The 27211-nt window shown below is 35.7% G+C and overlaps 1 protein-coding gene and 1 pseudogene across 3 annotated transcripts in view; one reads left to right on the forward strand and one right to left on the reverse strand.

The window, feature by feature from the left end:
* PDE3A (phosphodiesterase 3A) overlaps positions 1 to 27211 on the forward strand; it is a 330805-nt gene that overhangs the window by 89800 nt on the left and 213794 nt on the right. The window lies entirely within an intron of this gene.
* Positions 25446 to 26052, reverse strand: LOC308659030 (nucleosome assembly protein 1-like 1; annotated as a pseudogene). Its single transcript has one exon. The product of its transcript is annotated as a nucleosome assembly protein 1-like 1 (transcript).

Consider the following 27211-nt stretch of genomic DNA (forward strand, 5'->3'; position numbering starts at 1 on the left):
GGTATATTAAGAACTCAAAAAGCTAAGCACCAAAAAAACAAATAACCCAATCAATAAATGGGCCAAGGACCTGAAGAGGCACTTCTCAGAAAATGATATATAATCATTCAACAAATGTATGAAAAAATGTTCATCATCACTAGCAATTAGAGAAATGCAAATCAAAACCACTCTTAAGATTTCATCTAACTCCAGTCAAAATGGCAGCTATTATGAAAGAAACAACAATAATTGTTGGCGAGGATGTGGGGAAAAAGATACACTCATATACTGCTGGTGGGACTGGAAATTGGCATAGCCAATATGGAAAGCAGTATGGAGATTTCTTGGAAAATTGGGAATGGAACCACCATTTGACCCAGCTATTCCTCTCCTCAGTCTATACCCAAAGGTCTTAAAAACAGCATACTATAGGGACACAGCCACATCAATGTTTATAGCAACACAGTTCACAATAGCTAAACTGCGGAACCAACCTAGATTCCCTTCAGTAGATGAATGGATAAAAAAAAATGTGGCATATATACACAATGGAATATTACTCAGCAATAAAAGAGAATAAAATCATAGCATTTGCAGGTAAATGGATAGAGTTAGAGAAAATAATGCTAAGTGAAGTTAGCCAATTCCAAAAAACCAAATGCTGAATATTTTCTCTGATACAAGGAGCCTGATTCATATTGAGGTTGGGAGGAGGAGCATGGGGGGAATAAATGAATGCTAGATAGGGTAGAGGGATGGGAGGGGAAGGGAGAGGCTTAAGGGTTAGAAATGATGGTGGAATGTGATGGACATTATTATCCAAATTACATGTATAAAGACACGAATTGGTTGAATATAGTTTGTATACAACCAGAGATATGAAAAATTGTGGTCTATATGTGTAATAAGAATTGTGATGCATCCCACTGTCATATATAAATTAATAAAAATTTATAAAAAGATGTTTAATGGGTATATGTTCATATTTGGATGAATTTATCACATATATTTTCATTGCAAGTGAAGATGCATGTTTGAATTTTGAGCTGAAATATCCTTACTAGCAGTAAGAAATATATTGTTACAGCAAGTGGGTGCTAAAGAAAGATTTAGTGCTAACTTGGTTGTGCAAGAACTGCCTTCTGAGGGGGAGGACGTGTTCAAGGCAGGAGGGAGTTTTTAACTGAGCCAGATTCAAGTGTGAGCAAGAACACAGCCTGGTGACCTACAGCAATGTGTTTCAGTTTTACAAGGTTTGCTGTTTCATCTCACAGTTAAACTTTAATCCCTTTGGATATATCAATAAAAAGTGTAGTATTTGGAAGTATTTGAATGCTTTGATCACTTGGGAAAGACTGGGGAGGACAGAAGTCATTGTAAAATGTCAGGTTTTCCAGAATGTTGTTCAAACTTCTAATCCAGAAAAGTTTCAGAGCTCAGTGTGTTAAGACTTCTCCTAAGCACTGTTCATCACTGTGATTTTAGTATTTGTTTGTGACATTTTTTGCATATCAGAGGGATCCTGATCTTACTTTTTTTTTTCTTTTTTAGGTGCCTGAGTTTGAACTCTGGGGCACTTGACCCCTGAGCCATATATCTAGCCTTATTTTTTTTTTTTTTTTTTTTTTTTTTTTTTTTTTTTTTTTTTAGGGCCAGGGTCTCTCTGAGTTGCTTAGTACCTTGTTTTTGCTGAGGCTGGCTTTGAACACAGGATCCTCCTGCCTCAGCCTCCCCAGCCTCTGGAATTTCAGGCATGCACCACTGTGCCTGGCTTTGATTTTCCTACCTTTAATGCTAAAACATTGCATGGCACCATGGAGTCTAGAAGAATTTTTTCATGTAGGAGACAAGAACCCTGCACTTGTTTTGGAAATAGTCAGATTTTAGATATATTTAGAGATATTTGGTCCTATATTGTGGTAGTACTTGAGCATACTAGACAGCTGTTTGTGTGTTTAACTTTGTGTTTCACACTGTCCTATGTGACACACCTTACTACCTTTCTTTTTGTGACATAGCTTTTACTTGATTCTCTGGACCCTTGATATGCTCAGTCTGACTTGGTCCTATGTTTGAACAATGTTTTCTCTCTTATTGCCTGACCAAAATGCACGGCTTAGATATTACTTCCTCTTGGAATGCTTCCCTGAACAATGATTCCCACATTCCCAAGCCCAAGTTAAGTATTAGTGCTGTGTGATCCTGGCCCTCCTCTGTGCTTGTCAGACTAGTTCTCATGATGCTTCATGTATACTAAGTCGTGCAAAGGAGAGGATGGTCTCTTCTTGTTTATTGTTCTCATTCTTAGTGCCTCATTCAGTGTATGGAACATATAGCAGTCAATCTATTGCCTGATCCATGCAATTGAAACAAAAAATATATATATTTCTTAAATTTGGAAGTTCATTGTTTTAATATGTAATTTTCCCCCTTTCTTCATCATCAGTATTAGATCTGAAATCGTCTTTGATCATTTACCATTCTCCCTACCTATTCATTAAAATATTTACAAAGGTTTTATAATCTTTCTCTTGTAGTGTTTTTCTAAATGGTCATCCATTTTCCATTGTCCTAATTAGGCTCTTTTTTTTTGTGGTGGGGGGAGCTATTGATAGAAAGCAGTTCATGGTTTAATTGCCACAGGACCTGAAAAAAATTTTAATGGAGGAGCATTATAAATTTTGTACAGAGAGCATTTCCGTATTTGATCTCACAGCCAGTCCCATGGAAGTTGGGTGGCAAGCTTCTGGACTTTTGTTTACCAGATTTATGACTTAATTGATTTTTGGATACAAATTTGCTATCATCCATGGTTCTTTATGACTGTCTCTGTTCCTTTGCTGAGGTAAAGATATAGAAGTGGCAACAAAGGGAAGAGAAAATCATGATAGAGTATCTGAGAATTAAGTAAAACAAATTCAGAAAGGAGAGTCTATACAATGTTAGATGTGATTTGCCCTTGTTTGGAAGACAGAGGGATCATATTGAGGAAATCATATTATTGACCATCAATTATTCTGTTATACTTTTCTGATGGCTCAGACACAGATTTTGGAGTCATTTTTTTTTCCAGCCTATTTCACTGACATGGCACATTTGATTTATCTGCAAATTCTATTCTGCCAAACTTCAGAATGTATCAAGAGTGTCACCACTTTTTTCCCCTGACACAGTTGCTACCTTTTCTTGGTCACCATCATCTGTTGCCTCATCTATTTCAGTAGGTTCTGAAAGGTTTTCTCTGCTTCCACCCTTACCTTCTTAGAGTTAACGCATCACACAGCGACAGAGCTCATCCTTTGAAAGGTGAGTCAGAGCATGTCACTTCCCTGCAGTCTTGTGACTGCTCCACTTCTCTTTCAGAATAAGATTCAAAGTTTTTGACCCAATCAATGAGTGCAGCATGACTGCTTTACCTTTGATATCTTTTACCTTACCTTCTAACACATTCCCTCTTATTCACTCCGGTTCCATCAGCTCATTGCTCTTGTTTGAACCTGCCTTTTGCATTTAGGGTTTCCTCTGCCTGGAATATGCTTCTTGTCATGGACAAGAACCAATATACATGGTTTGTTTTTTCATTTCCTTGCAGTCTCTGCCCATTTTCTTCATCAACAGAGTCTTCCCAGTACAACCTTATTTAAAGCAATTCACACCCCACTACTCCATCTTGACCTTACTCTTTCTGCATAGTCCATACCACCACCTGACACACGTTGGCTTATTGTCTGTATTTTCCAACCACCATGCAAGCACAATCAAAGGAGGATTTTGTTTATTTTATTCATTACTAAAATGGTGCTCATAGCAGGGTTCCTGGCATATAGTAGGCATGTAATACATGCATGCCAAATAAATAATGATCAAAGAATATGAGCAAGGCTTCATGTTTATTGCAGCATTCAGCATTTAGTAAAATAGAACAATTTTTCATACCTTTGTATATAAAGTATGCGTGCATCAATTCATGGGGATGACTAAAATTTAATTGCCTGTTTGAACATTTATATCCAGGACATCTTGACCAACCACTGATGGTTCCCCTGTGTTATGGTTTGGTTCTGGAATGTACCCCAAAGGCTCTGTCTCCAGAGCAGCAATGTTCAGAGTTGGGGGATTTTAGGAAGTGATTGGATAATAAGAGCTCTAATATCTTCAAAGAATTACTCCACATGCTCTTCCTTCCTGTTCTGTGAAACGGAGAGAGAAGGGAAAGCATATGGAAATGGTAGGAGACCTTCAACGATACATAAAATTATAAGAGGTTATGAGGGGCAAGGGGGAGGGAAAAAAAGGGAGAGAATTGAACAACAGCAGGGGAGGTAGAGAGGGAAGATGGGAGGGGAGGGGAGGGGAGGGGGGATAGTAGGGGATAGGAAAGGTAGCAGAATACAACAGTCACTAATATGGCATTATGTAAAAATGTGAATATGTAACAGATGTGATTCTGCAATCTGTATTTGGGGTGAAAATGGGAGTTCAAAACACAATTTGAGTCAAATGTATGAAAGATGATATATCATGAGCTATGTAATGCTTTAAATAATCAATAAAAAAAATGTAAAAAAAAAAAAAGAATTACTCCAGCGTGACTGAATGGACTAGGAGGAAGTAGTAGGAACTCTAGTTGAAGGGAGTGAGTACTGTGGGGAGGGGCATGCCTTGGAGACTATATCTTGTCTCTGGCCTCTTTTCTCCCTTGATTTCTCTGCTTCCTGGCTGCACCCAGGAGAGCAGCTTTCCTCTGCCAAACCCTTCTGCTATGATGTTCTGCCTCTTCCCAGACCCAAGGCTGTGGAGACAGCTAACCATAGACTGAGACCATGAGCCAAAATAAATCTTCCCTCCTCTAAGTTGTTCTTGTTAAATATTTTGGTGACATCACTGAAAGGGCAATAAAAACCCGCTCCATGAAGTGATTATCACATATAACAGCATTTGTCCAATAGTCAGATGGTTTGTATTTCTGAACAGAGAGAATTAAAGACAGTTACCATGTTGTACCCTAAATAACTTTGCTACTGATGGGAGTAAGTCATATAACTTAAGTTCATAAAAAGGCAGGTAGGATATTATTTACTGTTTGTTTATTGTGCTGCTTGGGATGAAACCCTCACATATTCTAGACAAATGCTTAACCACTGAGTTACATCCCCCACTCTGGTAGAATTTTAAAAAGCTGAACTTGATACTGTGTTCTCTGGGACTTCTTTGGGAGATAATGTGATATAACATGTCACCAAAAGAGAGATTATATAAGCACATTTGGGGAGGATTTAACCAAACATTAATATTTCACATTTGATTAAATTATGGCATTTGCAGGAAAATGGATAGAACTAGAGATCGTCAATGTTAAACAACATGAGTCAGATTCAGAAGGTTGAGTGTTGTATATTTTCTCTGATATGCAGAAGCTAGAGAGGAAAATGAAAAAGGTGGGGATGGATCTCCTAAAAATCAAAGGGAGATCAGTAGAGGAAATGGACCAAGGGCAGGGAGGGGGGAAATGCTGGAGAGTTATATTGGCTAAATTATATTATTATATTGTTTGCATGTACAAATATGTAACAACAAACCCCAATAATATGTACAAATATAATGCACTAATAAAAAAAGGTGGAAAAATGTCACCTTTGAACCATATGCCATTAGATTGACTTCTTAGGAAATTATGTGTCTTAGATGTTGATGAAACCAAGTTTTTTAATGCATATGAACCAAACCCACATAACTTAAATTGATGGCTACAAAGTTAAACTATTTTGGTTATAATAATAGACCAAAGCTGGAATAATTAAAAACATGACCAATTCAGGAAAATACTATAGACAAATTGATAATAAAGAACCCTTACCAAAACATTGGCTGGAAATCCAATTAGATATTTGCGTGTCCAGGACAGAATTGTCAGACATTGCAGGATAGCTGAATAACTAGTGACTGGGTGACTTCAGTTTATTAATATGGAATTTTCATAATCTTTTATAGATCCTCCCTTTCTTTATGGAGTAGCATGTTTTGTCACAGGTAATAAGAATAGAAGCTGCAGATTTGCCCACAAGTGTAAAGCAAAGGGCTCCTGCTTTGGATTGTGTTTGCCAGCTGAGGACAACTCTGGGAATAGCTGTTTTCTCTCAGACTAGGCATGGAGATGCTTTTGTCAACTGACCTTCATTTTTGCTTTGTCCTCCCTTGGTCTGAGTTATGCCAAAATCTCCTACCTAGGAAATTTTTAATCCTCTTTTATGACAAGTCTAATAAACCATTTCATTCCCAGGGATGCATCAGTTTCTAACAAAAACATTTAAAAAACAACAACAAAAAAACAAACCTAGAAACTCTACTTAAGAGACAGAATTTCAGGCAAAATATGAGAAAGGATGTCGAGTGGAGAAGGGATCGTCTTCCTAATATGGAGGGTATTGCAGGAAAGGAGGTCTATTTCCTAGGTCTAAGCAGGGGAAGTTTTTTATTCATTAAAAATTTTTTGGGGGGCTGGGGATGTGGCTCAAGCGGTGGCGCGCTCGCCTGGCATGCATGCGGCCCGGGTTCGATCCTCAGCACCACACACAAACAAAGATGTTGTGTCCGACAAAAGCTGAAAAATAAATATTAGAAAAACTTTTTTTGGTACGGAGAATTGAACCCAGAGACAATTTACCACTGAACTACATCCCCAGCTTTTTTATTTTTTAAATCTTGTTTTGGGGCATTCATTTTGTTTTAATATTAATACTTCTATGGCTAGGTATTAAGTTTATAAAGGTAACAGATTTCCATAGGACTCTCAACAGTAGTCTTTCACTTATGGAGAAAATAAGGTTTAAATGAATTAAAATATATGTATGTATACATACATACACATTACATGCACATGCACATACCTTAATTCATGTATGTTTTACCTTTTAAAAAATATTTTAACTGTAATTCTAGATACATATATTCTATACATAAGCTATTATTTAACTTAGTCTTATTATCTAAGTGGTTTATTCAGGATAGAATACAAGTTCCCATACTCTTAACTAGAAAAGTAGAAAAGGGAATAATGAAGCGTATAATGTTTCTATTCAAGGGTATTTAAGGATTAACCTACTTCTGGCAGATTACAAGTCAGAATATTTTCTTCTCAAAGTTGTTGTATTTGTTAAAAAATAACTCTTGGTATGATTAAATTTGTCATAGATATTTTATGGCAATGTTGTAAAGCATTTAAAAAAACATCTGAAATATGGCCTGATTAAATTAATAAACATGTCAGATAGATTGTCAATTGGAAAGCATATTTCATTTCCCCAGAATTGCTATATCTTGAGCCTGTCTTCTCTATAAGTTTCATAATTCTCTTTATATAGTTAGATATTATGGCTATTCTAGTGATTTCATTAGATATTAATTTGTTAACTAGCCCAGAAAGGTCTTTGACATCTTTTCCTTCAAATTTATTTCTAGGTTTTTCCTTCTACATTTCAGGAACTTGGGAGTTAGTGAGTTTCCACCTTCCTGTGTGTGCTCATCCTCACATAATGTATTTATTATTTACAAACCAGTTAGCTGTGCTGCCTGTCACAAAAGTACAAAGGCCAGTGCCTGGTGACTTTGTAGCTTTCTGTCAAGGTTACTAATATGTTTCCAGAGAGTATTGATTGCCTCACATGTGGACATTCTGCCTGCTGTTTCCATTTCTGTTTAATGTACTATTGAATTTGTCACCACTATTTCCAATTTTTTAGTAAGTGCCCTTTTACTTATCCTAAATTTTATTAAATTGTATAAATATTAATTTCCAGAAAACTATTTTAGGATGAATATGTAATATTGAGAAAATCTTTTGCATAAATTTAAGAGAGAGCTGGGTTGTAGTGTAGGAATGGCCTCTGGTCAGTAGCCCTCTCCCACCTCCCTAATGTGCACTAGAAACACAGGGAAAGATACATGCTGAAATCTGCAAGTGTTCCTCAGTCTGGGAGGAGTTTCAGCACTGTGAGCAGATAAACCTGTAATCAGCCCCTGGTTTTACTATACTTGTTTGAATGTAAATAGTCAGACAAGCTGTATTTTCTGCAATTTTCAGAAACACAGAATTATTCCAGGAAAAAGGAAAGTTACAGGTTGGGGTTGCTGTCTATCTATTGCATGAATACAGCATTTTGAGACCATCAAAACATTGTCTGCCACTACATTAGATAGTCAAGAATGTGGTTGATAAAGTGATTGAAAAATGCTTATGGAAAAATGTTTGGATCTTAAAACAGTTAATATATAAGAGAATAAAAAATATTTAAGTGAAAATGCATGGTTATAAGTTTAGAGGAACTGTGTACAGTGTTCAGAGTACTTCTTCGTCAGACATGAAAGTTAGAGGTGACTTCCATAGTGTAATGTTTGTATTCTCATTTTTTTTTTTACACTAAGCATCAGTTATTTGTAATTTGTGGCTATGGGTATAAAGTTGTTCTCAACAAAAGAATAGGCAGAAAACTTATGAGCACCCCAGTTTTAGCATCCATGATTTCAGGTAAAATTCTCAACATACTTTAAGGTAGACTTTTACCAGTAGTGTGCAGTTATGAAGTGGTCAGGCTGGCGTAGTCATGTGGTTGGACTCCTTATACTATACCTTCTTAAAAAAAGGAAATTATCTTGAGATAGGTTTCAAAGATAGAAATTATACTGAAAGACACTTGGTTGAGTAAAAATTTTAAAGACATTTTTGATGTTACTAGTATAATTTCTACTTAAAAAATCTGCACATGTACATTTTCATGTGTTTTTTATTGAAAGTAATAACTGAAGAATTAGGAAAAGGAATAAATGATGAAAAGTATGGACCGTCAACACTGTCAATTTGACCATTGTTTAAAATTTTAGAGTATGTTCTTCATATTTGTGTTATGTATGTGCACGTGCATAGTCAAACATATATATCCACAAGTTTTGGAACTTCAACACGAAATATTCACAACTTTTTAATTTAATGCCAGAAATGATAGGAAGAGCAAATATTTTGGATTTATATTGGTGTTATGGTCCACCAGTAGTGCCCACTCAGACAGAACCCACTCTGATAGAAGCGGCAGGATATTGAATGAAAGGAATCAGTGACAAAGATAACAGACAGATGGAGGTGCAAAAGGGACAAGGGGTTGTTATCCACAGATCAGAAAGCTATTTCTACTCAGGGCAAGAGGCCACAAAATTGCATTTGATGTTAAATTGCTGGAGGCGTTGCTGCTTCTGCTGCCACTGTAATAGTGGTGCTGTGCTAATGTTGCTGAGTAGTCCCTCAGGAGCCAACTCTGGAAATATTTTTCAGACCAGGAGGCTGGATTCTTCAGTTACAGTGGTTCTGATTAGCCCTCTGCTAGTGATGGCTTTGCTGGAAGCAGAAAACAAGAACAACCCTCCCTCATACCCTTTCTCCCTTTATCTTTTGAGTCTCTAACCAGTCCCTCCCTCTGGCACAACTTGACATGAAGCCAGCTGGGAAGGACTAAGAAAAATGTAGCTTAGAGTCTTCCAGCCTCTTGTAAGTCAGAAAGACGGGGATGGAGTTAATAGCCAATGAACAGTCTACACACGTTTGTTCATTTACTCATTTTAGTAATTTCGTTCTTTTATGTTGCTTGTTTTAATAACTGACTTGCAAGTAAATAATCGACATTAATGACAATTTATTTGCTGAAAGCATATACTCTAATTTATTAAAAGCATAATATTATTAGGAAGTTAATGGTCGCAGAAATAGGATGGCAGCCAGAATGATATGCATTTCTCTAAGCATCACATACATAATGTGTAAGAATAATGCAGTATAAAAAATAGCATCCTGGTAAATTAGGTCTTCTTTCTTTGGGGGGTGGGTACTGGGGATTGAACATGAGGTGCTTAACCACTGGATAATATGCCCAGCCCTTTTTTATATTTTATTTAGAGGCAGAGTCTCACTGAGTTGTTTAGTACCTTCTTTTTGTGGAGGCTGGCTTTGAAATTGCAATCCTCCTGCCTCAGCCTCCTGAGTCACTGGGATTACAGGCATGCACCACCACACCTGCCTTTGTAGTAATATAAAAATTGTATTTATTACTGGTGTGGTAGAATTTTCATAACTAATTGGTTAGAACAAAGAATGTTATTTGATATTTATTTATTTATTCATTCTAATCAGTTACACATGACAAAAGAATGCTCTTTTATTCATTGTACACAAATGGAGCCTAATTTTTCACTTCTCCAGTTGTACCCAAAGTAGAGTCACACCATTTGTGCAATCACACATGTACCTAAGGTGATGATGATCATTTCATTTCACAATCTTTCCTACCCCCCATACCTCCTCCACCCTTTGCCCCATCCAAAGTTCCTCCACTTATCTCATCCCACTCCCCATCATGGATTAGCATCCACTTATCAGAGAAAACATAAAGAACATTATTTTATTCATATGGGCATTAATTTTAGTGGTTTTCTAAGGACTATTAGCAACACCTTTAAAGCATTTGATTTTGGAAAAGATGGCTTTCACCCCAATTATTTTGAAGGCTGTATTGCTTGTCAGGTTAAGTGGTGACATGGAAGAGGTGTTTTGCAGTGTTTCCTTCACCTGCCTTTTGGCTCACTGTGCCCATGTTCTGTCAATCACTACTCTCCCTCAGTCTTTCAGATCACCAATGAATGCCATTCTGTTTTTAGCTTAATCACCATCATTCTTGATAAAATGTAACTTTTGTACTTTAATAATATATGCCTGATATAATATATACAGTATTTCTTTTTTTTCTTTTTTTATTAGTTGTTCAAAACATTACAAAGCTCTTGACATATCATATTTCATACATTTGATTCAAGTGGGTTATGAACTCCCATTTTTACCCCATTTACAGATTGCAGAATCACATGGGTTACACATCCACATTTTTACATACTGCCATACTAGTGTCTGTTGTATTCTGCTGCCTTTACTATCCCCCTCCCCTCCCCTCCCCTCCCATCTTCTCTCTCTACCCCATCTACTGTAGTTCATTTCTCTCCCTTGTTTTTTTCCCTTTCCCCTCACTTCCTCTTGTATGTAATTTTTTATAACAATGAGGGTCTCCTTCCATTTCCATGCAATTTCTCTTCTCTCTCCCTTTCCCTCCCACCTCTCGTCCCTGTTTAATGGTAATCTTCTTCTCATGCTCTTCCTCCCTGCTCTGTTCTTAGTTGCCCTCCTTATATCAAAGAAGACATTTGGCATTTGTTTTTTAGGGATTGGCTAGCTTCACTTAGCATAATCTGCTCTAATGCCATCCATTTCCCTGCAAATGCTATGATTTTGTCATTTTTTAGTGCTGAGTAATACTCTACTGCGTATAAATGCCACATTTTTTAATCCATTCATCTTTTGAAGGGCATCTAGGTTGGTTCCTAGCTATTGTGAATTGTGCTGCTATGAACATCGATGTAGCTGTATCCCTATAGTACGCTCTTTTAAGGTCTTTGGGGAATAGTCCGAGAAGGGGAATAGCTGGGTCAAATGGTGGTTCCATTTCCAGCTTTCCAAGGAATCTGCATACTGCTTTCCAAATTGGCATCACCAATTTGCAGTCCCACCAGCAATGTGCAAGAGTACCCTTTTCCCCACATCCTTGCCAGCACTTGTTGTTTGACTTCATAATGGCTGCCAATCTTACTGGAGTGAGATGGTATCTTAGGGTGGTTTTGATTTGCATTTCTCTGACTGCTAGAGATGGTGAGCATTTTTTCATGTACTTGTTGATTGATTGTATGTCCTCCTCTGAGAAGTGTCTGTTCAGGTCCTTGGCCCATTTGTTGATTGGGTTATTTGTTTTCTTATTATTTAATTTTTTGTGTTCTTTGTATACTCTGGATTATACAGTATTTCTTGAAATGAGGAGTCCATATCAGTGACGGTAGAAAAGACTTTAGATGCAACCAGAAATGAACATAGATAATAAGTTATTTGCTTTTTAGTCTATTCTAATATTTGTGTAAAGTAAGGGGAGCAGACTCAATTTGGTGTTAATATCCTTCCAAAACTTACTGATCACTTAAAAAAAAAACCAGCAGGACTCAGGCTCAGACTTTGTAAGGAAATGCAATTTCTTGCTAATATTGAATACCTTTGCATTGTTTCTTATTGAATTTAGTTTTATGGTCACTTCTACTTACATAAAGCATTGCCTAGTGACATCAAACCTTAAATAAATTCAATGGAAGAAAATTTCAACTTAAATACACTAAGTGTATGATATTATGGGTGGTGGGTCTACCATATGGTAGGAATCACAAAGGTGATTGCCATGTGAAAGACTGAAATTTTGAAGAGTGAAATATAGTATATTTACTTCCACCTTATTTCTAGATACCATTAACTTAAAAATAATACCATATGTGTGTGTGTGTGTGTGTGTGTGTGTGTGTGTGTATATAATATATATAACATGTAGAATGATAGATGTATCAAGAAAAGCTATATTAAGATATTTTTGTCTACATTTTTCACTAAGTAAAATACATGAGTTCAACCCAGGAAGTGAAAGGGATGATGATGATTGATTGTTCATTAGATTGATTGATTTTTTTATTTTCTTAAATCATTATTTTGATAATTTCTATCAAGGTGATGATCTTGTGCAAATTTTCATGAATTTTGTCCACTTGATTTACCAAATGCACAAAAAACAAATTTGGGTCAAAAAATTTTGATTTACAAGTTTCTAGTTACTCTTATTCTAAAAATGCTTTGTTATTTATCTGCAATATACCTAATTAGGAGATTTTTTTTAAATGGCACTTAGACCAGAAATAAAAGGAATACACCTTGTTACTTTGCTCTCTACTTTGGGGCTCCCCATATTTGGCACCACCAAACAAGCATGATTACCAGTCCTGGATCTTGCCTATAATTTTAGGTAGAAGATATACTAAAAGTATTATTATTGTTGACAAGTGCTTAACTTCAGAATTTCCAGATCAGTTTTGAAAATTGAGAGACTAAAAATTAAACTACTGATTGGTGGTTTGTGAAGATTAAAGTTAGTATTAGGTCTCCTAACAAAATTGATTCCTTCTCTTTGGGATTGCTTTATACAGTCTTCTAATTTGTTTTATTGATTTTTAACTTTAGTTTTATTTGCTTGGATTCTTTTAGATAATATTCTCTATTTTCCTAATCTTAGAAATTTTGGCATATTTTCAATGCTTGATAGCTATATAGCAATTATATTTCTTACGTGATGTGTTTGTATTTGTTATGTGATAGATTTACACATCATGTAAGAAATATAATTGCTATATTGCTATCAAACATTGAAAATAACCCCAAATTTCTAATAGTAGAAAGTCCTAACAATGCCATTTTAAACATTGTAAATGGTATTGTTAATATCCAAAGTATTCCTTTTGTCGTCAATTTTCCTCAAGCTTTCTTTTTTTTTTTTTTTTAAGAGAGAGAGTGAGAGGGGGGGGGGAGAGAGAGAGAGAGAGAGAGAGAGAGAGAATTTTAATATTTATTTATTTTTTTTAGTTCTCGGCGGACACAACATCTTTGTTGGTATGTGGTGCTGAGGATCGAACCCGGGCCGCACGCATGCCAGGCGAGCGCGCTACCGCTTGAGCCACATCCCCAGCCCTCCTCAAGCTTTCTTGAAACAATTTGGTATTCATTAGTTAAAAAGCCCTTGAAAAGTATCCATATACTTTAGGAAAATCAAATCTGTACTCTGCTTATACTCAAGATAATCTTATCTATAGCACATTCCTACATCTGCCTAAAAATTGGAATAAGAATAGTTGCTGTTGTTTCCATTGAGGCTCTTTGAGAAAAAAATATGAAAATAGTCTGCAGGTAACTTAAGTTCCAGGCATCAAAACTGATATGGTATGTAGGGCAATAGACTAGCATTCAGAAGACTTGTAGCTTAGCAGCAGCAGAGCTAGCTACATATAAATATGTAGCTCCATTTCTTCATCTGTAAAATGACAATAATTACTTTTTACTTTCTTACCTTAGTCTATTATTTGCAGGAGTATGGTTTTAAGTAACCTGTATTTTAAAATTCAGACTCCACATAAATACTCTGTACTTGTTATTTGATGCTCACTCAAATCTTAATTCTCTCCCTTATAGCTGAGAAGATTGCAATTTATCCCTAGATGAAGAATCATATAAGCCTGTAATGCATATATCAAGAGGTGGTATTTCATTTATAACTTGGAAAACAATTCTCTAGATCTACAAGGATGTACATTTATAAGTGCAAAACAGTGTATATTTTGAGAGATTACTGATTTTATGCTTGTTTTTGTCTTTTCATATTTGTTTCAATATTCTCTCAGAGTATTTAAAAATATCACATTTTCTAATTATAAGAGCAGTCTGTATTCTCCAAGGAAAATGCAGAAAAGCATAAAGTGGGGAACAGAGCATCATGCTTAACCCACTCTTGAGGCTGGGCACTGTTCGTATTCTGGCTGGTATCGCTGTTAATATTCTAGTTTCTTTCATTTTATGTGTGTGACTGTCATTCTATGTTGTATATATGTGAGTAGTTGTATTTTTTTGATTCTACAAAATAAAGACCATGCAATATGTAGTATATCTATTTTTATAGTTTGATTTTTTTACCTGATTTGTTTTTTTTCCCCTAAAGAGAACTATTTTTTTATATTTATTTTTTTCAGTTGTAGTTGAACACAATATCTTTATTTATTTATTTTTATGTGGTGCTAGGGATTGAACCCAGGGCCTCGCCGGTGCTAGGCAAGTGCTCTACCACTGAGCCACAACCCCAGCCCCAAGAGAAATATTTTTTTAAAATTTCCTAGTTTAGGTTGCTAATGATATATTTGCTCACGATATTAAGCTCACTTTTAATTTGATGTCATAATTGTGATTCTGCACTTGCCACTAGATGGCTCTATTCTCGGAGTGACTTTTTTCCTAAGACGAGTTCTTCTGTTGAAATGATGGGAAATTTCATTGCTTTATGATCATTATATTGAAAATACACAAATATAATTGCATAATAATTCAGTGAATAGGTTTGAAATATTTTAAATGTATTTCAGGAGATCCATAAGTTTAGTGTACCCTTTCAGTATGGAGGTCATATCTATTTACAAATTCTAACAAGGCCCACGACCAGTTATTAAACCAATACCTGAGTAACTTTTCCACATCTTGCTTTTAAGACTATACCTATGATATTGAGTATATCATCATTTTGTCTATAAATGAACTAATTTTAATCAAAAATCTCTCTTGGGCACTTTATTATAGTCACAGTGTCATTGTCTAGACCCATTAGATATATTTTATGTATATTTATGTCAGATTTTATTATGGATGGTTTTGAACATGAATCAAAATTACTTTCAAAGTATATATCTGTTTTTATTTTCTTTTTTTAAAAATTACCAGGATAGTGTATGATGCAAGTTTTCTTTTTCCTTGGAGACTGACTGCAGGCCCAAGAATGAGGGAGATAGCCTGTGATGACATGAGACACAAGGGTATAGACATTAGTTTCACATGGTAGACTAAGTTTTGTTCTTTGAAATGGTTTATGCAAGTATTTGGGGCATACCAAGTAGTTACCATTAAACTATTTTACAAAGAGAAAATGAAGTATTTTAGAAGAAGCACTTCATTATAAACCTACAAAATACCACTAAGCAAATTTCAGTATTATAAATTAAGAAGCAGTGAGACTGTAAAAGTATTCTGAAGATGAAATTGGAAGCTTAGCCAGTGTGCATAATTGTTTACTTCTGTGTTTTAGTTTCATGGTATCCTATTTATTTCGTTTTATCTTTAGAAACTTGAGGCTCCATGTAGCTTATAAAATTATGGGTATGTTTTTAGTCCATCAGACTTTCCTTTCTGAGGATAAAAGTTAATGAAACAGGAGGTTGCTCTGTGGAATTTGTTCCCTGTATTAGTGTGTTTTTTCATTTCTGTAGTGTGTCTATTCCAAGAAGAGAATAGCCCCATGCTAATTCATATTAAGTTGTTAGATTACACGTGCTCACAGCTCTGATATCGTACCAAGTCCTTTGTACCAAGTTCTTAAGTAAAGTGCTGTGTGTTCTAGAATGTTAAAGATCTTAGATACTTTTATTAAAAATTTTAAAGTGGGTAGCATGTCCTGAATAAAAGAGAAAAAAATCCAAGTTGGAAGTCCCGGGGATGGATGGAATGGGTAAAGCAAATAGGACAAACAGTTCCTACTTCTTAGAACTTAAGAGACTATATTTAAAAGAATGTTCCAAAAGTGGGAAGCATTATAAATAATACAAATTTGTGCCAAAAAGTATTACTCATCTTAGAGCTCCATCTTCATGATTTTGGATCAATAATGAACCATATTTAAATAGAAGTGGTGCTGAGAGGCCACTGCTGAGTGTGAGGAGCCAGCAAACTAAGTCAGCAGGTTAAAACCTGACCCTCTGGCCCATTTATTTTTCTCTCTTTGGACTCTTGAAAAGCATGTTCCCTCGAGATCTATCTGAACAGTCCCCAGGAGTTTCAGGCCCACCCTTTGTGCAGTATGCTGAACTCTTATGCAACATGGAAATTACTCCCATTCGTGGTCCTGACAGCCTAACTCTTGGAAGTCAAGTGAGGAAAAGGATACTTCTGTGAAGTGCAGACACCTCTCCCTGTCTGCCTCGATCTGTGAATGAAACTATTTTTTTTTAATTTTAAAATTTTATTTATTTATTTTTACTTTTTTGGGTTCTGGGGATTGAACCCCTGGCCTACATATGGTAATCTCCTGTTCTACCACTAAGTGACACCCCCAGCCCAAACAAATTTTTTTTTTTTCATAAAATCTAAATGTTATAAAACACAAAAACAGAAAATTGCTTGACTAATTAAGAATTCTTCCTTACTGGAAAGCGACAGTTGTCCTGTGTCTCTGTAGTGAATAGGGTAGAAAGGTGCCACTGGTGGACCATCTGACAGCACACACTGAGCTGTGTTTCACTGATTATGTGATCCAGGGACAGCCCCGAGTAACACTGTAAATGTGAATGCTTATTATTTTGTGTGTACATTTAAAGAAAACTTGTTTTAAGACCAAAATATGAATTAGTATGTAATTTAAAAATGTCTCATATTTTTTTATGTGGGGGTTCCAGCTCTGTTAGCATAGTCATTTTGGATATATCCAATCTGAATATAAAAAATGACTGAATCCATTAAGAAGTGTGGTTGCCTGATTGTGATTTAGTGTGTACTAGGTGAAGTCTGAATGTTTCTGCCTTTCTCCTCACCCATCACCACCTACTCCAGTTATAAAAGGTACCTGGCTTCTCCCATCACTAATTTTTGGCTCGAAAGATAGAAAATCTTAGACGTATGCTTCCCATTCTGTGGTTATGAGGGCAAGAAATAAAGTGTCATTCACGTTCGAGTTAAGTGCAAAATCTGTGGAAGCAAGCACAGATTTCATTAACTTTTTGGAGGCAGCTTTGTTTTTCTCATTGTTGGGTGGGCGGTCTTTATTAAGTATGCCTTCCAATGTTTTTTCTTGGTTGTTGAACTACTTATGTGTTATTTTAATGAGAACACTCAATTTTTATCTAATTGGGAGTAAAAGAAGACAGCTGTTAAACATAAATTCAGAGTTATTGGTTGTTTTCATCTTTTAAAAAATTCTGATATGAGGACTAGCAGATAGGCTTAGTTAAAATGATAGATTAGAAGTATGTGAAATGTCTGAAAGCATTTCCTTAAGGAAGAAGATTAAAGAGATCTGTGATAATGCCGTGCTTCTTTGTGTAGGAATCTTTAATTCTGAAATGACATAAACATTGGCTAACCAACCTCTCTTAAAATGGGTGAGATCAATGCCCTCAAAGTAATGGTTTCCTATATTCTTTACTGGTAATCTTTCCAGTATCCCATAACCTAGATGTTTCAGCATTAATTTTTTTTAAAAAGGATTACCACTCTGTTTAAATCTCTCATTTTAATTTTCCCCCCTGAGTACATGATATTCTTTTAAAAGTATTGAATATATGCTTTCTGGCATCTTTTACTGAACTTTGATTTTTTATTCCTCACATTGTTAAGATATTCACTTTAATCTGACTATTTGAGCTAAACAGTGGAATGTCGGTTGATGCATATTTCTTAAAACACTTATTTCAATTAATAGCAAGCCTGTCTTTGGTAGCCAGCTTTGTGATTTTTGTCCCTTATGCTCAAGTAAGTAAATTGCATTGTTTATGTTTTAAAGTAGAAAAATTGTTCTACAAAGATTGAATTCATAAATTCATTATGGGGCATTTATTTTTCCATTTGCAATTGATTTCTGGATATTCCCTTTATGCTCTGGAATCTTTTTTTCTGGAATCTCAGAATCTTTTTTTCATTTTAATAATATTTTGAATATTGCATATTTTATATTCGTATCTGTTGCTTATTATCATTAGGCTTTTGTCTGGAAATTAGAATGGCAGATGATTAAGGTCTGTAGTAGCCTGTGGTCTCAAGCAAGCTATTTAATCTCTCTGGATATCATGTTGTAATTTGTAAAATCATCCCAATAAAGTAGGACCAGTAAGATTAATTTGAAAGATGAAATGAAAGGATAAAGATGAATTGCCTGGTGTGGTATCAGAATCCTAGTAAATTCTCTCTACTCGTGGTTCTATCAAGATGAAAGAGGCAATTCACAGAACCTGTCGGTCCTTAATCAGTGCTCATGTTGCCTCAGAGCTACTTTACTCACACGTACATCTGCAGGTACATATTCAGCATTGAAAGTGACTGACTTGTTCTGAATCTGAGAAGTTAGTTCAGATTCTACTCTGTTGTTAATAACTATTTAGAAACTATTTTGATTTATAGACACCTCAAATTCCCTTCCAATAACCACAGATGAATTTACATGCCTAATTTAGAATACATTACATACTGAGTGATGTCTAGAAAAGTATTATATTTGGGGGCATTATACAGTTTTTTATTATATCTAAAATAAAATACATGGGAGGATTAGGGAAATGGTATTTATTTAGAAAGCAAAGCCAGAATAAATCATTTAACTCAGCTCGTCAGTGTTGCAATAGTAAATAACCACTCAGATCTGAAGTTAAAGGGCAATGTGAAGAATGAAGGCAGGCAGAATAGAGTAGTTAGGATACTACCTATGGCTTTCAGGAGACTCTGATAACATTTTCTGATGATAATGACTTTGGAAAATTCTGTCTCTTTTTTTTTAATTGAATTTGCTTCCGTCACTACCTCTTTTTGGAAATCATACCTTAATTTTAATCTTTTTTCCAGGTTTGTTAACATGTGTTAACAAAACTCAATATATTTTTTTGTGACTTTATTGGCAATAATTGTTCAGTATCATCTGTTATTTATTTAATTTTTTAGAGATTTTTAATATACCACAATTTTGCATTATGAAATAATTTTGCTGATGAACTCTTTTTTAAAAAAATTTGTTTTAATTAGTTATACATGACAGAATGCACTTATGTACTTTGATATACATAGATGAGGTCTAATTTTTTATTTTTCTGATTGCACATGTTGTAGAATCACATTGATAATTCAGTCATATATATACATAAATAATGTCTATTTCATTCTACTATCCTTCCTACACATATTCCTTCTTCTCCCCTTTTTCACTCCCGTCTATCTAAGTTAAGGTAACTCTATTCTTCCCTAGTGCCCCCATCCCCCATTGTGAATTAGCATCCATATATTAGAGAAAACATTTGGCCTTTGGTTTTTGGGGATTGACTTATTTTGTTGAGCATGATATTCTCCAACTCCGTCCATGTAAAGGCAAATGCCATAATCTCATTCTTTTTAAAAGATTAACAATATTTCATTGAATATATGTACCACATTTTCTTTATCTGTTCATCTTTTGAAGGACACATAGGTGGGTTCTGTAGTTGAGCTGTTGTGAATTGAGCTGCTATAAACACTGATGTGGCTGTGTCACTGTAGTGTGCTGATTTTAAGTCTTTTGGATATAAACCAAAAAGTGGGAATAGTTGGGTCAAATGGTGGTTCCATTCTGAGTTTTCTAAGGAATCTCCATACTGCTTTCCATAGTGGTTGCACCAATTTGCAGTCCCACCAGCAATGTATGTGAGTGTACCTTTTCCCCCATATCCTCATCAACATCTATTATTGCGTGTATTCTTGATGATTGTTGATGAACTCTTATTCATAAAAATGTAGTCTTAAAAGTAGGGATGGAAAATAGGTTTCATTTAAGAGTTGATCTTACTTGAACTGGAATACTGTATTAAGAAGGGCTCTGAGGCTATATCTCATCTCAGTGGCAAAGAGCGAAGTAAGAATTTGTGATGACTGACCTAGGTACCTACTTAGGAATTGATGGCCTAAGGACCTTCCTTGGTCTCACATTTGACTGCTGTTTGTAGAGGTTTCATCCTAGAATCATGTGATTATAGAACTCAAATTCTTAAAAGCTAATCTCGACTGCCTCTTAGAATAATATATATTGGATCAGGAAAGTGTGTTATTATGACATAATATTTTTTTTCACTTGAAATAGTTCAGACATGAGTGGGGAGCATTTTAAGGATGTGAAAGTGGGGGAGATGAGTTTTATCTCTTCCCTAAATGGAATAATTTCTTATTTTTGAATCTTAATTTTGAGTCTTTGCTGGGCATCAGCATTATTATGAGACTTTTCAGGTGCAGTTCTTGGTGTGGTTCACTAATACAGCACATGCCTAACACAAGCAAAGCCCTGGGTTTGATCTCTAGCACTGTGGGGCAGGTGGGTATACAGTACAGCAACTGAACACCCATCCCCCTATCCCGCAACCTGTCCCATGTGGTGGTGGTGGGGGTAGTGGCGGCGGCTGTGGTAGATGTAATTATATTAGCAGAGAGATCATTGGGAGGTAATTAGGTTTAGATAAGTCATGAGGATATAGCTGTCATGTTGGGATTATCACTTTTATAAGAGTCAGAGTTCAAGTTTGCTTTGTCTCTCCAGCATGTGAGGACACATGAGAAGCTGCTCTCTACAATTCAAGGAGAGAACCTCAAGCAGAAACTGACCCTGATCTTGGACTTCAGTTTTTATAACTGAGAAACAAAAAATGACTATTGTTTAAGCTACCCAGTCTGTGTTATTTTGTTATTGCAGCCTAAACTGACGAGTACATGCACATCTCCAGGCTTTATCCTGGAGATTAATTTAACAGGTCTAGAGAATAGCCTGGCATGTGAGTTATTAAGAATCTGTAGGATTTTGTAGTATACATTTAGGGTGAGGAGCAATTTCATCTTAAATTTGTCTACAGTGGGTTTCAATCCTGTCTGCACATAAAAATCTCCTTTGGCACTTTATAATATGACTCATAAAAGGTTCCATCCCAAATGAGTTAAAACCAGGAAGGGCAAGAGTACTAGTGTTTTTCTAAAGAGCTCTTCAGCTGATTTTTTTTTTTTTTTTTTTTTTTTTTTTTTTTTTTGCTGGAGGCAGGGCAGAGTATTCGGGATTAAACTCAGGGGCACTCAACCACTAAGCCACATTCCCAGCCCTATTTTGTATTTTATTAGCACAGGGTCTCACTGAGTTTCATAGCACCTCACTGTTGCTGAAGCTGGCTTTGAACTCTCAATCCTTCTGCCTCAGCCTCCCAAACCACTGGGATTACAGGCATGTGCCACCGTGCCTTGCTTCAGTTGATTTATTATGCAGAAAGAACTCTAAAGCAATCCCTTTTCCTCTGTGCTTCTGCTGCATAATTCCCAGCATCTAGAAGAGGTGACCCTGACCACATTCTCTATTCTCGGATTTTCACTTTCCACAGTGCATTTCCTGAACAGCAAATGCACTGTTTCAAATACCTTCCTTTTTCTATTTCCTCAAGTTTTTCAGTATTTAAAATCCCAGAATCAGAACTGAAAAATGTTTTAAAATGCACATTTTCTAGGTTTTTGATTCTGGGCAAATTGGTATTATTTATTTAAAATTCCACATTTCAAAGAAGTTATTGAATGTTAGATTTTATGCCCAAATAATATTTGATATATAATAATACGAGCCCTTCCATGTATTTATTCTGGTCTTCTTCAAAAAATATTTATTGAGTACTGCCTACTGTATTTGGTATTCTTTTTGTTTTGTCTTTTTTTTTTTTTTTTTTTTTTTTTTGCAGTACTAGGGCTTGAACTCAAGGTCTTGTACATGCTAGGCAAGTGTTCTATGACCTAGCAGTTTGGCACCCTGGATATAATGGTGACAGTAACAGAATTTTTTTTTTTTTTAAACTAGCATTACACAGACATGGTTGACCAGAAAGGACACTGATCAGAGCCTTACATTCATATTGGTGCATACTGGCCCTGAATTTAACACTGAAAGGGACAGGTCAGGCCTGTAGTACCTAGTAGTCTTAAATTTGAATGTATGTGCACATAATCTCTGTCTCTAGTGGCACCTTCATTAGTTCTACTGCAGGAGATCAGAGCTGAAGCTCAGGAATCTTCATTTTTAACATATTTCCTGGGAGGCTGGATGGGAAAAGACAACCAAGTTGGTATTTCCCAATTGTTCCATAAATCAATTTACAGTGTCTGTAATAAGCTCCATGCATTTTTGTCTTGCTTCTTTCAGGCTTTTTCGTGGAAAATCTCTATCAGCTGATAGTTGGCACCCTTAGAGTTGGTTTTATGGAGTTAGCTCTTATACATTCCTGTAACTTCAGCTTCTCTTTCCACTCAACTGCAGGCCCCCATTAGGAAGAAATTTTGGAAACTTGAAGACAGATACCTTTTTATTTCTTCCTCCGAAAGGTGCAACTGTTGAGTTATAAAATCCCACACTTTTTGGTCGTTAAATCTGTCTGAATCTAGTCATCCCTGGAGTTTCGTTAATCTAAATTACCACATTTAGCACAGCTGCAACTCATCTTAAAAACTATTTCTTGGAAAAACAGTAGCTAGTGATTCTCTGTATGCTGAGAATAAATAAAGAACAGTTTAAATTCTAAGTCTTATCAGAGTTTCCTCTGAAATTTTTTTAGATGTTGGAATGCGTAGTTCTTAATTTTATTTGGGGGAATTTAAAATTTGGCGTGCACTAAAGGGTCAAATGTTTGGGAACTATAAACAGCTTAAGATCTAAAAACATTGAAGAGCGCATATTTTCAGGTTCACATTTTATTTAAAAAATTTTAATTGTATTTATTTATTTGGTTTTTTTTTTCAGTACTAGAGATTGAACCCAGGGGCACTGTCCTCTGAGCTACAACCCATAATAATAAATATTATTATTTATTAATAATAAGTTGTTATTTCAAGACACAGTCTTGCTAAGTTGCCAAGGCTGTCCTCAAACTTGTGATTCTCCTGCCTCAGCCTCCTGAGTTAGTGGGATTGCAGGTATGTGCCATCATGCTCAACTAAGTTTTGAGAAAACTTTTACTTAACTTTCTCCATAGGATGAACCTCTTAAAACTCTAATGTTCCATTTTATTCTTTTTTAAGTAAAATTAAATGCAAGTTTTGTTAAGTACTTCACATTACATATTTCACATTTCTGGAATGGAATAGAACCTTTCTAGAACTGGAGAAATGGTCTAGTTGAACACCAACATCCATTGGCACTTCAATTTTATAAAGAAAACAATTCCTCTGAAACCACATCCACATTATATAACAGGAAAAAACACTATCTACCTCTTCACTTGGGCAACCACTGTTTCCTAAAGGATTGAAAAGAAAATCATTATTTTGCTATTTCTTTAAGCTCATTAAACATAGGATTTTGTCATTAGAGAGAAAAACTTAAAGTTCGAAAAAGCTATGTATAGATGAGCTATGGTTACAAAGTGAAATCAAAGAAGGCAGAATTGTTTCAAAACAGGAAAAAACTGTTGGGATTGGTTAAGTAATTAGTTAAAATTTTTTGAGAGGAATTGATAGTACTCATATATAACAAAAATTTGCATTTTAAGAAGTGTTCATTGGAACCCTTTTAAGTATTACTAGATACTAATTCTCTTAACAAGGCAGTTGTATTATTATCTCTAAAAATGATCTCCGTGAAATTTTAAGAACAAAAACTCTAGATCATCCTCACATTATAATCCAGTTAGTCTACTCTCCTTGTCAAAAAGGTAAATCCGAAACAATATATATAGTAATTAGCCTAGACATTTTTAATGTGGCTCTCCTGTCTCAAATTTGATGACATTTTTCTTCCCCCAAATGGTCTTATTTCTTTTCTTTTCCCTCCCTCCCTCCCTCCCTCCTTCCCTCCCTCCCTTTCTTTCCTCTCTTTTCTTCCTTTCCTTTCCTTTCCTTTCCTTTCCTTTCCTTTCCTTTCCTTTCCTTTCCTTTCCTTTCCTTTCCTTTCCTTTCCTTTCCTTTCCTTTCCTTTCCTTTCTTTCCTTCCTCTCCCTTCCCCTCCCCTCCCCTCCCCTCCCCTCCCCTCTCCTTCCTTCCTTCCTTCCTTCCTTCCTTCCTTCCTTCCTTCCTTCCTTCCTTCCTTCCTTCCTTCAGAATGAACCTAAGGACACTTAACTACTAAGCCATATGCCCAGTCCTTTTTATTTTTTATTTTGAGACAGAGTCTCACTAGGTTGCTTACAGCCTTGTAAATTGCTGAGCCTGGCTTTGAACCTGTGATTCTCCTGTCTTAGCCTCTGGAATTATAGGCATGGGCCACCCAAACCCAGCTCTTATTTCTACTTTTATCCCATCTAAATCTATAGCATTTATTATAATATTGTTACTTAAAGTATCTAAATAAATCTTTAGGCTCTTGGAAGTATATCATCCATGTATGTCTAGTAAGATAGGAGCTGCACAGTGGTCTGAAATGTATCTCTTGCCCAAATCTAGAGCAGTGTTCCAGCTTAATTACAAAGTCTGATATGAATAAGATGCTATCACACTTGTGGTGCTAGTAGACCCCAAAGTTTGAGTTTTTACTGATATTGAGAAATGTTTCCTGAGATTTACTGCAATATACCTTAACATCTCTTTGAGGTAGTTAATGAAAGAGTACTGCTCATTTAAACCCACAGTAAACAGTAGCATGGGTGAGATGGCTTGTCACACAGTGTGAGTTTGTCTTCTGCAGGGAAGCGCAAGGTAGAGCGTCCTGCTGGATGGCTGCTCTCATTGTGCTGGATTTTGGTCCTTCTTTGAATCATAGTCTGGATCACTTTCCTCCCCCTCCTCTTCTCCTTCATTATCTCCTTCATCACAGCTATCACCACCATCATCAATAGGTTCTCCAGGAAAGTGTAACAGTGATCTTTGGCTTATGTGTTCACATACAAAGGGACCAGTTTTAAAGTCTGTGGCGAGGATAGCTTCAGCAGCAGCATTGGAATCTTCATCTGCAGGAACTTCAGGAGGGGAAAGAAAAAATGAAAAAGGTCACTGGAGACCCATTTTAATCATCATGGTGCAAACTGGCCTACGTTCGTTTTTGTTGTTGCTGCTTAATGATTTCCAAAGTGATGTTGTTTCCTGTTTTCCAATCTTCCTGGCATCCTATACAACTCATAATTTCTGGTCCATTACAAGAAAAGGAATTCAAATCATCTGGTTCTGACCTCATTCTGTGTTTCTTTGTCAACACTTGATTTGTGAAATATTCTTTGGGTTCAAAGTGAAATTCTAAGACATAACAAGTAGACTGGCCAGAATCTGAGAATTTCACTTTAATATCTTTCAATGCTTTGAATAGGTTTGTTATTTTCCTGCACCATATTATTGTGTATTTTATCACTCCTTAAAACAGCCCAAACTGAGAAATTTCTTTGGGTTCTCCTTTTTCTTCATCCTTTTTTTCATTTTGATTGTAACCTCTTCTTTCATTTTCTCTCATATTTCTTGCTTCCCTGGTTTCCATTCACATTTTTCTTCTGTGGTTTCATAAATTGCATTCGTGACCTCAAATCACTTTCAAATAGAGGCTGAGAGAGAACAGCATAGGTCTTTTCAAGATCACAGAAATTCCTCAGAATTTGGTTTCTGTTTGTGCACACTGAACTTGAAGGCTTTTGAGAGTATCCATTCATCTCTTAACTACACTAGGCAAGTTTCTAATGTATCCTGTTGGTGGTTCTATAAGACCATCATGTGTGGAAGGGCTACAAGAATCAGGGTTTTGTATCATCTTTAAGCAGATGCCCTTTGATTTCTGTCTATTCATTGGTTTGTTCTACTGCTTTATTGTCATCCAAATTTTAGTCAAGTTCAGGCTGGTCTTTGTGTCTGTCATGTAAAAGCTCCAAATACCAACAGCCAATACCAGAAGCCAGGTAGCTAGAGGTGTGCAGATGGATGACTCAGGGTAGCAGCAGGAGGAGCAGTGTGTGAGCAGATGGCACAAAAAAACAAAAAACAAAACAAAAAAAAAAAACCTAGTTTTTCTGTTTTTGGACAGTATAATATTAGAATCACACTAGGTTTTTTTTTTCTATGACTGTTTTTTTCATTCAGTATTTTTTTGAGGTTCAACCCTTTTGCTGTGTATAACTATAGATCATTCATTTTTCTGTTGAATATTAATCATTGTATAAATGGTACCATAACATTTTTCCATTTTAATATTAATGGACCTTTGGGTGTTTCCAATATTTTTTTTGGAGTTGACTGTATAACAACATGAGTAAAATTGGATGTAACTTCTGGTGCACATATACAAGTATTCTCCAACATTTAGTACTCTGGGGAGTGAGATGGTTGGGTGGTAAGGTATATCCCTTTTGAGCTTTCTAGGATAGAATCAAATCATACCCCATAGTGGTTGCAACAATATACACTGTCCCCAGCAGAGTGTGCAAATTCTAGTTGTCTTACCTACTAAAAAATGTGATGAGTGTGAAATGAAGTTTAATGTGATTTTAATTTTTATTTCCATGATTGATGATGAGGTTCAATCCCTTTTCTTATGTCCAGGAGACATTCACGAAATATCTCTTTTTGTCTGTCTTTCTTTCTTTCTGCCCACTTTAATTCTTAAGTGGTTTGTCTTATTATTTCATAAGAATTCTTTATATATTTCAGGTAGGGATCTTTTGTCAGCTATGTCTATTTGGAGTCTTTTTTTCTTGAATTTTCCTTCTCTAAGATGATTTTGATGATTAAAAACTATTTTTTTTCTATTTTAATGTAGGTGTGTTCATTTGCTGTGGCTTTTTATAGTATTTGTTATAAACTCAAAAGCACACATAT

This window comes from Spermophilus citellus (genome assembly GCF_964194105.1).
Source record: "Spermophilus citellus genome assembly, chromosome: 10".
NCBI lineage: Eukaryota > Metazoa > Chordata > Mammalia > Rodentia > Sciuridae > Spermophilus > Spermophilus citellus.